Here is a 13331-nt window from a genome sequence, read left to right on the forward strand (position 1 = left end):
AAGAAGTACCCGCCTTTACACGTCGATCGTGATAAACCTATCACACGTCGAGACGCTCGTCTCGAAACCAAGTCCTGCAATTCCATGACTAACAGATTCAGTTACTTACACATGAAGTAAATAGCTAAATCAATTCTACACACCTATTTAAGATAGCCACCATCAAATACGATTATTGATTAACCACAAAATTAGAGTTATGTCTACTTAACCCTAATTAATCCATCATTCTCCTTAGATTATATTTAATCTTTTTAGCCCAATCTCCTTGTGAGTTAATCAATTATATCATGGCAAATTTTCTAAAATCAATACACCCTTAATTCATCAAATGGAACATAACTCCAACCCTAATAATTTACAACAGAAATCTAATAATCCTAATATCGATCATGAAACCATTACGTCAATCAAACACTTACCCGAACTCAAGTAAATGGCTAGTCGCTCATGATTGAAAGGATCCATGACCAGAAATAGGTGGCCCGAATCTGTGGATCGCCCTCAACAAAGCTGGCCGGAGCTGAAAAAGGGTCAACCAACCTAATTAACACAATCTTCCATCAGCAGATACCTATCTGGCAAAGACCAATAGAATGTGGCTGTCGAGATAGGTGAAGAAGGAACCAGTGGTAGCTAGCGCCGTAGAAAACACTCGGGTGAAGAGGGCAATGCAATCCGGAGAAAGGTGGTGAATCCAAACCAAGGCATAGCGACGGTGTGGCATCACGTGGAATGGGAGAGGGGAAATTGGCTCATGGGCACAACCCCACCACCCCCTGCTCGTGGCCGGAGAGGAGCCGAAGGCGCATAGAAGACTGGCCACGGCTGGCCCTGGGTAATTAGGGCGGCGTCGGTGATGACCGGCATGGGATCGGGCGTGCGTCAAGAGGCGAAGAGGAGCGGCGTTGCTGACGATGGCAACCAGCGACAGCGCTGTGGAGCTTGCTTGAGGAGAGGAGCAAGCGGCTGTGGCTCTACCACAAGGGCGACGACGACTCTCACCAGGCCGACAGCTACGACGATACAACGGCAACGGCGGCAGCGGCATCGGGTGGAGACGTGTGGCGCGACATCGGACTGAGAGAGGGAGGGAGACAGCTAGGGCACAGAGAAGAGGAGATCGGCGATCTGGCGGCAGGCGGCGACGTCCGGCATCAGGCTGCGGTGGCCGACGACAACACGAGGAGGATGATCGGGAGAAGGCGGCACGTGAGAGGAAGGGGAGGAATCGGGAAGTGAGGTGGTCGGTGTGAACTTAGGGCACGGGTTAGGTATAGGTGAGGTTTTAAACTTAGGTTCAATCAATTAAACCCTAAGTTGGTTTCCTCAAACAACTCCCACTAAAGGGTATTCCAAACAGGTTTTCTCTAAACCCATTAATTGATCCCTTTAAAATACGCCAAACGGACTTCGAAAAATTTCCAGAAAATTTCTAAAAATTCCTGAAAAATCCAATAAGATTATTTGTCCAATAACCTTATTATTTAAATATTATTTGGGTGTTGTATTTTACACAAGAGGACGTGATAGTCAACAGGTATGGAAAGAGGAGGTAGGACCATGTGACGATGTCAACAACATGATTCCCGGTCGGATTCCCACAGATTGGAGCTCCAGATCTGAGACACCTTGGTAGGCAGTCGGGGTGACACCTGACTTGGATCTGACTGGTTGGGCTCTCACGGCCTAGTTCTACCTGCTCTCAGTAAGCTAAACTCTAGGTCAGTCAACTCTCGATCGGCTCTTGGACAATCTCTCCACAGCTCCCGGCCCCCCACGGTTTAGGCCAGGTAGTATACCCGACTGACTATCCCGAACTGCCCTATTCATACCCGGTCAGGACAGAAGATGCTATATGACAACGAGGTCAAAGAATCGTAACCGTCTGTTAGAGAATAACTGCTGAGTGTCAGGGAATATTCCAACGGACTACGATCATCTGCGAATGGAACCTTCCTTTAGCTTACAGTAGGATGCCAAATGTCCTCATCACCCGACAGGATCTGACACTTGACATTCTCTGACATCGGCCAACCTCCAAAGGGACGCACTGTCATATAAAAAGGGATGTCCTCTCCCTTGTGCAGGTACGCTCTCTCGCACATTCACACTTGTCTTCTACTTTCTTTCTCCTCCATACACTGTTCTTCTGGGGAAAAGTACTTGACTTGAGCGTCGGAGGGCCTGCTCCGAGGACTTTTTCCCTAGTTTCTAGCCTTTAACGCCCGTGTGCTTATCTGAGTGTGCGCAGAGCTCAAGTGTCATCGGCTTAATCATCATCGTCTATCAGCACCACGTGGGAATCCATTTTTGGAAGCGCATACGAGAAAGGTGTCTCAATCACCCCTCTGTCAACACTAGCAATAGCTCATCCGGCTTTCATCTGACTTAGATTCCGGACAGGATCAATTTGGCGCCGTCTGTGGGAAATTTCTTCACCTATTCTGAAACGTGAAGATGGAGGGCACCAGACGAATCAACGTGACCATGACGGTAGGGGAGTACGAACTGTTCAAGAAAGCTAAGAGACGAGCGGTTTCCGAAAAACAAACCATTACTTTGCAACCATACAAAATGTCTGTCATTTCTAAGGACCCGACTAATGTTTCGAATATAGAGTCTAAGAGGAAGCATCCCGAAGAGTTCCCCCCGACCTTCTATCGGGAACCAATCCCAGACTACTACCATAAGAGCCCGGACTTTTATGATAAAAAAGAGCAATCGCAGACTTCTATGGCGGAAAGCTCATAGCCCAGGGACTCAAAGAAGGGGAAAGTTATAGTCCTTAGGGAGGAGCCCCGAGGGGAACCCGATAAGCAAGTGTCCTTCTCTCTAAGGGTACTAGAGGAAAAGCTATCAAAAGGGTACAAGCCCCCGACCATTGGAGAATACGATGGCAGTAAAGATCCGGAGTATCATCTCCGCAAGTTCCAGATCGCTGCGTTGTTGCATCAATACAGCGACGCTATTAAATGCCGAGTGTTCTTGAATACTCTATCTGGCTCGGCACAAAAATGGTTCGATGGATTGCCGAACGGGTCCATCACCTGCTTTCATAATTTCAGAACTGTCTTCCTGCGCCACTTCGCCAGCAGTAGGAAGTACCAGAAGGCAAACCACTGTCTCTTCGCCCTCAAGCATACTCTCACGCCTCCAGACTCTCGCCCCAGTATGAGTCATAAGTGAGCATGCTCTCACGCCTCTAGACTCTTGTCCCGGTGCGAGTTATAAGTGAGCATGCTCTCATGCCTCCAGACTCTTGCTCCAGCACGAGTTATAAGTGAGCATGCTCTCACGACTCCAGACTCTCGCCCCAATGTGAGTTATAAGTGAGCATGATCTCATGCCTCCGGACTCTCACCCCAGTGCGATTTATAAGTGAGTTTGCTCTCACGACCAACGACCTCTCGGTTAGGATTCCAGACTCTCGCCCCAGTGCGAGTTATAAGTGAGCATGCTCTCACGCCTCCAGATTCTCGCCCCAGTGCGAGTTATAAGTGAACTTGCTCTCACGCCTCCAGACTCTTGCCCCAGCGCGAGTTATAAGTGAGCATGCTCTCACGCCTTCAGACTCTCACCCTAGTGCAAGTTATAAGTGAGCTTACTCTCACGACCAACGACCTCTCGGTCGGGACTCCAGACTCTCGCCCTAGTGCGAGTTATAAGTGAGTTTGTTCTCACTACCAACGACCTCTTGGTCGGGACTCCAGACTCTCGTCCTAGTGTGAGTTATAAGTGAGCATGCTCTCACGCCTCCAGATTCTCGCCCGAGTGCGAGTTATAAGTGAGCTTGCTCTCACGCCTCCAGACTTTTGCCCCAGCATGAGTTATAAGTGAGCATGCTCTTACGCCTTCAGACTCTCACCGTAGTGCCAGTTATAAGTGAACTTGTTCTCACGACCAACGACCTCTCGGTCGGGACTCCAGACTCTCGCCCCAGTGTGAGTTATAAGTGAGTTTGCTTTCACGCCTTCAGACTCTCGCCCCAACACAAGTTATAAGTGAGCATGCTCTCACAACTCCAGACTCTCATCCCAGTGCGAGTTATAAGTGAGCTTGCTCTCACGACCAACGACCTCTCGGTCGGGACTCCAAACTCTCGCTCTAGTACGAGTTATAAGTGAGCTTACTCTTACTACCAAAGACCTCTCGGTCGGGACTCCAAACTCTCACCCCAGTGCGAGTTACAAGTGAGACTGCTCTTACGACTAATGGTCCCTAGGGCAGGATTTCAAACTCTCGTCCTCGCATCTCAGCACGAGCAATAAACAAGCACACTATCACGCTAAGTAATGTTGGTGCAATATTCCCTAGTTCAAGGTTGACCGTGTTGACTAAGCTCGAATTGAGTCAAGCTCGAGTCATGATGTGTGGGTTTCAATGTTTGACAATACATGTAGACAACACATGAAAATTGTAAGTGCAATTGTTCATGTGGGGAGATTGTGAAGGAGAGTCAAGTAGGTCAAGGTTGACTGGATACTTGATTGGAAATCCTAATGAGTGAAGCTAGGTGAAAGTCCTGGTGAGTGAAGTCAGGCAAATGGAAAGTCCTAACTGGGAAGTTGGGCAGATGGAAGTCCTGGTGAGTGAAGCCAGACATTTGGGAAATCCTGGTGAGTGAAGCCAGGTGAAAGTCCTGGTGAGTGAAGCCAGGCAGTTGGAAGTCCCGGTGAGTGAAGCCGGGCAATAGAAAGTCCAAGTAGGTCAAAGGGATTGACTGGATACTTGGAACGAGGTGAAAAGTCCAAGTAGGTCAAAGGGATTGACTGAATACTTGGCACGAGGAGGAAAGTCCAAGTAGGTCAAAGGGATTGACTGGATATTTGGCACAAGGAGAAAAGTCCAAGTGGGTCAAAGGGATTGACCGGACACTTGGTGAGGGAGTCCTAGCAGGTCAAGGGTGACCGGATGCTAGGCACGATGAACCAACAGGTCATGGTTGACCAGATGTTGGTTTAGGAGGCTTTAGACTTGATTTTGGGAGAAAATCATAAGCTGGATCGATCAGCCGATCGATTGGCTCATGCTCAATTGATCGGTAGATCGATTGGGCAAGTCTTCGCGACAAGCCTCCTCCCAATCGATCAATGGATCGATTGGGACGAGTGTGCGATCACACAGAACAACACTGGATCGATCAGCCGATCGATCCAGAGCCCCCAATCGATCAGTGGATCGATTGGGAAGTGCGATTTTCGCACGATAAGCCTTGGATCGATCAGCCGATCGACCCAAGCAATTCCTGAGAGCACAGAGGCGCTCTGGATCGATCAGTCGATCGATCCAGAGCCTCCCCGATCGATTGGGAGTAATCCAATCGATCGGGATCTGATCGTTGGCATCATATTTAGCTGCAGGCGTTCGATTCCTTCGGTAGAACTTCCACGACCTCGGCTCAGATCTTCACAACGCTCCAAAAGCTTCTCCACAGAGTTCTCACCGCCAGTTCTTGAAGTTCTTGGAGGTTTTCCAAGTCAAGAGGCAGATCTATGGCAATAAGAAGAAATGTAGGGTTAGGGTTTTCTTGTGCAAATTTGTAAGTTTTTGCTTGTATTTTGTTCCCTTTCCCTTTCTTCTTGTAGTGTGAACTTGTAGGGCTTCTCCACCTTCGGTAGTTACCGTAAAGGAGTGTTTTATTAGTGGAGGGTGCGTGAGTGTGTGGATCCTTGGATTAGTCACCTCTTGTGAGGTGGATACCAAGTAAATCCTTTGTGTTAGCGTTGTATGTTTTGTTTCTTGTATTTCCGCTGCACATCTTTGAAGAAACAAGCAATGAAGAGCACGATGAGCGCACCGAGCTATTCACCCCCCCCTCTAGCTACATAATCGGTCCTACCAAGTGATATTAGAGGAAGGTTGCTCTTCACCGGAAAGGGAAAAAGCTAGAGGGTGAAGAAGTTGAAGCAATTCTACAAGTCGAAGACTTCATCAAAAGGCTCAACTTCAACATAGAATTCCAAGACGAACTTGGATTCGATACAAGGGTGCCTCCACCATTCACAATGATGAGCTTCGATCTTTGGAGATCAAGGATAAAAAATTTTTTGATGGTGGAGATAGAGCAATGGTTTGCTCTTATGGAAGATTTTGAGGCTCTAACAAATTGAAAAGGTAAAACTCTCAAGAGAAGCAAGTGGAGCCAAGAGCAAATTCAAAGGAGCGAGACAAATGACAAAGTGACCAAACTATTGGTAAATTTATTGCCAAGCAATATTTTGGCTCAAATTGGAGAGTTTGAAGATGCCAAAGAGCTATGGAGCAAATTGGCAAAGATTCATGAGATCCCCTCCACTGTACAAATTCAAAAAGAATCCAAAGAGGGTGACTCATTGGATCAAGATCAAGAGGAAGAGGACTCCGAGGTTGAGAGATGCTCAACTTCCGAAGAAGAAGTCCAAGAAGCCTCATCTTCAAAGGAGTACAATGAAAAAGACAAAGAGAGAACATACTCTTTGTTCCATATACAAGATGAAGATGAAGAAGCCTCCACATCTAGGATTGAGGGGGAGCAACATTTGGTGACACCGGATCAAGAAGAAGGAGAAGTCTCCACATCCGGGTCAAGAGAAGAAGAGGGTGAAGAAGCTTCTACCTCCACAAGTCAAGCCAAATCAATGGGAGGAAAATCATTTTCGGATCAAGAGGAAGTTTCTACCTCCTGATCCAAAGGAGAAAGTGTCATCCCTACACATGAAGGTATAAACATTTCAATTAAAAATAAAAATCACATTATATGTTTTGAGTGTAGGGAACATGGGCATTATAAGAGCAAATGCCCCAAATTGGCCAAGAAGAAGGGCCAAGTAGCACTAAAGGGCAAGGTGAAGCCTAAGGAGACCGTCCCCATAACAAAGAAGAGCAACGAGCACATCGTGTGCTTTTTGTGCAACCAAAAGGGACATAATAGGAGCCAATGTCCCAAGGGGAAGAAAGCCGTCAAGGCTCATGGAAGAAGCACAACTCAAGGGAGAGCCTTCAAGGTAAAACGAAATGTATCATTTATTGAGCCTACCCTTTTAAATAATGGTAAAAAGCATGCTAGTTCTAATATTTATCATTTTAATGCTATTTACCATAAAAATAGGGAGCATGGTAGTATTAAAAAAAAACATATGACTCTCCATGCTTGGATCGATCAGCCGATCGATCTAGAGCCCCCAATCGATCAGTGGATCGATTGGGAAGTGCGATTTTCGCACGATAAGCCTTGGATTGATCAGCCGATCAACCCAAGCAATTCCTGAGAGCACAGAGGCGCTCTGGATCGATCAGCCGATCGATCCAAAGCCTCCCCGATCGATTGGGAGTAATCCAATCGATCGGGATCCGACCGTTGGCATCATATTTAGCTGCAGGCGTTCGATTCATTCGGTAGAACTTCCACAACCTCAGCTCAGATCTTCACAGCGCTCTAAAAGCTTCTCCACAGAGTTCTCACCGCCAGTTCTTGAAGTTCTTGGAGGTTTTCCAAGTCAAGAGGCAAATCTACGGCAAGAAGAAGAAATCTAGGGTTAGGGTTTTCTTGTGCAAATTTGTAAGCTTTTGCTTGTATTTTGTTCCCTTTCCCTTTCTTCTTGTAGTGTGAACTTGTAGGGCTTCTCCGCCTTCGGTAGTTACCGTAAAGGAGTGTTTTATTAGTAGAGGGTGCGTGAGTGTGTGGATCATTGGATTAGTCACCTCTTGTGAGGTGGATACCAAGTAAATCCTTTGTGTTAGCGTTGTATGTTTTGTTTCTTGTATTTCCGCTGCACATCTTTGAAGAAACAAGCAACGAAGAGCACGACGAGCGCACCGAGCTATTCACCCCCCTCTAGCTACATAATCGGTCCTACCAAGTAACTCACGGGGTCAGCCTTTTACACTCTTATTCCCGAGCGGGTTATCAACAAACAAAGAAATACCAAGGAAAAAGGAAAAAAAGAAACAAAGACTGAGGTTCGACCAGAGTTGCATTTATTTAAATAGGTTATGGTGGAACAAGTAAATCAGAGCCTGAGTCTAGTCAGTCGGACCTGAGCCTCTTTTGACTAGATTTGACTGAGAGACTTGTAATACAGTGCATAATGATGGGGTCTGATAAGGTTGGGCAGTCAGAAGTTAAGGGGGTGTGACAGTCAGAGGTCAAGGGGAGGTGACAGTCAGAAGTCAAGGGGAGGTGGTAGTCAAAAATTAAGGGAACGTGGCAGTTAACATGTATGGAAAGAGGAGGTAGAACCGTGTGATAACATCAGCAACATGATTCATGGTCGGGTTCTCACAGACCGGAACTCCAGATTTGAAACACCTTGGTAGGCAGTCGAGGTGATACCTGAACTGGATCTGGCTGGTCGGGCTCTCACGGCCTGGTTGTACCTCCTCTCAATAAGCTAAATTCTAGGTCAGCCAACTCCCGATCGGCTCTTGGATGATCTCTCCACAGCTCCCGGGTCCCCACGGTTTAGGCCAGGTGGTATACTCGACTGATCATCCCGAGCTGCATTATTTATACTCAGTCGGGACAGAGGGCGCTACATGACTGTTAGAGTGTATACTAAAAGCCTAAGCTTTTGTAAACATTTATTTTGAATAAAGAATCACATTTGGTCAAATCGTCTACATTTGTTGTAGTTGTTCAATTAATTTATATTGTAGATAACATAGTATGTGGTGTCACATGCAGAAGATGATGTTATCAGTACCTTATAAATTATAAACAGTAGCTCACGACCAAAATGGAAAGGAACAAACCATTGGAAGGTCGTAGTGTAATTAGGAATTAGTTTATCTTAACTATATAATTACACTAGTACACTTAGAGTGTATTGAGTAGGACCATTCGAGGTCGTTTCTTTTATACTGACTTTATAAAGGAACAAATACCTCAGTTATTATGGAAGTGTGTGCTCTTAATCCTAATATAATAACAAGCACATATATTTGATATTTATTTCTTTAATTTATCAATGGGTGAGATTTAGTTCGATGAATCAATAAACCCGATAAGTTGGAAAATGATATCACTTATAGTGTGTGTTGTTGATTATAGAAGGAAACTGTGTCCTAGTAATCTAGGTTGATAATGTCCCCAAGATGAGCTCATAAAGATTGTCATGTTAAACCCTGCAAGTGGACTTAGTCCGACATGACGATAAGGTTGAGTGGTACTATTCTTGGATTAAGATATTAATTAAATGAGTTGTCAATAACTCACTTAATTAGTGGACATTCGACATCTTAAACACAGGGAGACTAACACACTCATAATAAGAAGGAGCCCAAAAATATAATTTGGGATTGGTGCGGTAGTTCAATAATAGTTCTCTAGTGGAATAAATTATTATTGATAAAATTAAGTTGTGTGTTCGGGACGAACACGGGATGCTTAATTTTATCGGGAGACCAAAACCAATTCCTCCTCTCGGTCCCTATCGTAGCCTCTTATTTATAGCACCTATACCCACCTTCATACCCATGATAAGGGGGTCGGCCAAGCTAGCTTGTGGTTCAAGCTAGGGCCGGCCAAGCCTTGGTTCATGGGTGGTCGGCCCTAGCTTGAACCCAAGCTTAGGTGGCCGACCCTCATTAAAATTAAAAGAATTTTAATTTTAAATTTTTCTTATGTGGAAGATATAATTTATTTAAGAGAACTAAAATTAAAATATCTCTTTTACAAAAGATTAAGAAAAGAGATTAGATCTCTTTCCTTATTTGTAGATAGGAAAGATATTTTATTTTTTCTCTTTGAAAATTATTCACATGTTGAAAAATTAAAATTATAGAAATTTCTTTTTATCAACCATGAAGAGATTTTAAAGGGAAATTTTATTTTTTAAAATTTCCGAAGACAAATAAGGAATTTTTAATTGTTGATTGAAAATTGTCTTGTTTGATCTCCATGAGGTGGCCGACCATTACAAGTTTAATTGGGAAATTTTATTTTATTTTTCTCAATTAATTCATGTCAAGGAAAGTTAAGGAAATTTTATTATAATTAAATTTCCTTATTTACCAAAGCTAAGGAATATAAAAGAGGGGGTTGGGGTGTTGGTTGCTACTCGGAAAACCTAGAGGTTCCACTGTACAAAAATTTTGTACAAAGGTCTGAACCTTTTCCTAGCTACCATGTGTTCTTTTAAATTAAATTTTGGATCGCCTGCGGAACTTAACACCTTTGATCCAAAACTTAATCTATTTGTTCTTTTAGGTTTAGACTTGGATCTCCTGCGGAACTTAACACGTTTGATCCAAATCACCTAAGTTATTAATTTCATTAAATATTAATTTCCATAATTGGTTCCCAGTACTGACGTGGCGAGGCACATGGCCTTCTTGGATATGGGAACAACCACCACCGACTAGACAAAACCTTTTATGGAAAGCTAATATTTAATTTCCTAAAATAACTTTAGGTCAACCAAAAAGAACAATCAAATCACAAGGAAAAGAAAAATAAAAGAACACAACTTCGAAAAACATATTCGAAATACTAGAATCGTAAGCCTCTTGTATTTGGTATTATTTCCATAAATAACTAGCATGATGTGGAAAGGAAAAATTACTAGTTATACATTCTAAAAAGACCTCTTGATCTTCTACCGTATTCCTCTTCTAACCTCGGACGTTGTGTGGGCAACGATCTTCCGAGATGAGAACCACCAAGCACCTTCTTATTCCTTGCAAGTTTCGGCCATCAAAACTTCTTCTAGGATGAAGAGGTTCGGCCACCACCACCATGCTCCAAGGGATGCTAGAAAAGAGGCTTATTTTCTCTCCTTCTTCTCCTTCTTAGATCCGGCCACCAAAGCTAACTCCACCATGAGAAAGTTTCGGCCACACAAAGGAGAGGAGAGAAAAGAAAGGGCCGGCCACACCCAAAGAAGAAAAGAGGGAGAAAAATAAATAGAGACATTCACCTTGAAGCCTCCTCTACCCCCTCTTTTATAATCCTTGGTCTTGGCAAATAAGGAAAATTTAATAAAAAACTTCCTTAATTCTTTTGCCATTAAAAAGGAAAATTTATTTAATTAAAAATAATTTTTCTTTTCTATTTGTAATGGCCGGCCACCTTAATCCCTTTAATCAAGGAAATTTTAATTCACACAAGAATTAAAACTTCCTAATTTGCTTTCGGAAATTTATAAAAATTTCTCAAATAATTTTTCCCTTCATGGTGGTTAATAAAAAGGAAATTTAATAAATTAAAATCTTTCTTTTAAACATGTGGATAAAAAGAAAGTTATCTCTAAAAAATTAAAATCTCTCTTAATCTACAAATAAGGAAAGATATCAAATCTTTTCTTAATCTTTTGTAGAAACTAATAAAAGAGAATTATTAAATTTTAAACTTTCTTTTAAATCATGAACATGGTTAAAAAGGAAAGTTTTCATAAAATTTAAAATCCTCCTTTAATCAATAAATAAGGAAAGATTTCAAATTTTAAACTCTCTTTTAAACATGTAGATGATTTACAAATAAGGAAAGTTTTTACCAAAAATTAAAACCATCCTTTTAAACTACAAATAAGGAAAGAGATTAATCTCTTCTCTTAATCTTTTGTAGAAAGCTATAAAAGGAAATTTTTAATTTTTAAACTCTCTTTTAAAACCATGATATTCACATAAGAAATAATTTTAATAAAAATCCTTTTTAATATTCTAGTGGCCGGCCACCTAAGCTTGGGACCCATGCTTTGGCCGGCCACCTACATGGCTCATCCACTTGGTCTTGGCTGGCCCTAGCTTGGGTTCCAAGCTAGCTTGGCCGGCCCCATTGGATGGGTAAGAAGGTGGGTATGCGGTGGGTATAAATCTCTATATACTAGAGGCTACGATAGGGACCGAGAGGAGGAATTGGTTTTGGTCTCCCGATGAAAATAAGCATCCCGTGTTCGCCTCAACACACAACTTAATTTCATCAATAATAATTCATTCCACTAAAGAACTATTATTGAACTACCGCACCAATCCCAAATTACATTTTGGGCTCCTTCTTATTATGAGTGTGTTAGTCTCCCTGTGTTTAAGATAACAAATGTCCACTAATTAAGTAAGTTACTGACAACTCACTTAATTAATATCTAGCTCCAAGAGTAGTACCACTCAACTTCATCGTCATGTCGGACTAAGTCCACCTGCAGGGTTTAACATGACAATTCTTATGAGCTCCTCTTGAGGACATTCTCAACCTAGATCACTAGGACACAGTTTCCTTCTATAATCAACAATACTTACTATAAGTGATATCATTTCCCAACTTATCGGGCTTATTGATTCATCGAACTAAATCTCACCCATTGATAAATTAAAGAAATAAATATCAAATATATGTGCTTGTTATTATATTAGGATTAAGAGCACACACTTCCATAATAACTGAGGTCTTTGTTTCTTTATAAAGTCAGTATAAAAGAAACAACCTCTAATGGTCCTACTCAATATACTCTAAGTGTACTAGTGTAATTATATAGTTAAGATAAACTAATACCTAATTACACTACGGCCTTCCAATGGTTTGTTCCTTTCCATTATGGTCGTGAGCTACTGTTTATAATTTATAAGGTACTGATAACATGATCCTCTATGTGTGACACCACACACCATGTTATCTACAATATAAATTAATTGAACAACTACATTTATCATAAATGTAGTCATTTGACCAATGTGATTTTTATTTCTAGATAAATGTTTATACCAAAAGCTAGGCTTTTAGTATACACTCTAACATTACAAGTTTAATTGGAAAATTTTATTTTATTTTTCTTAATGAATTCATGTCAAGGAAAGTTAAGGAAATTTTATTATAATTAAATTTCCTTATTTACCAAAGCTAAGGAATATAAAAGAGGGGGTTGGGGTGCCTTCATGAGATAAAACCTCTATTATTCTCTCCCTCTTTTCCTTGGTGTTGTGGCCGGCCATCCTCTCTCCATCTCTTCCTCTTTGTGGTGGCCGAAACCCTCTCTTGCTTAGAGCTCTTGTGGTGGTCGGATACTACTTGGAGAAGAAGAAGAAGAAGGAGAGAAAGCTTTCATCCCTTGGAGTTTGGTTGGTGTTTTTCTTCATCCTTGGTGAAGCTTTTGATTTGGCCGAACCTAGCAAGGAGGAGAAGAAGGTGTTTTGGTGGTCCTCATCTTGGAAGATCGTTGTCCACACAACGTCCGAGGTTAGAAGAGGAATACGGTAGAAGATCAAGAGGTCTTTCTAGAAGGTATAACTAGTATTTTTCCTTTCCGCATCATACTAGTTATTTTTGGAAATAATACCAAATACAAGAGGCATACGATTTTAGTGTTTCGAATTTGTTTTCGATGTAATGTTCTTTTGTTTTTCTTTTCCTTGTGATT

The sequence above is a fragment of the Zingiber officinale genome, chromosome 6A (genome assembly GCF_018446385.1).
Source record: "Zingiber officinale cultivar Zhangliang chromosome 6A, Zo_v1.1, whole genome shotgun sequence".
In the NCBI taxonomy this organism is placed as follows: Eukaryota; Viridiplantae; Streptophyta; class Magnoliopsida; order Zingiberales; family Zingiberaceae; genus Zingiber; species Zingiber officinale.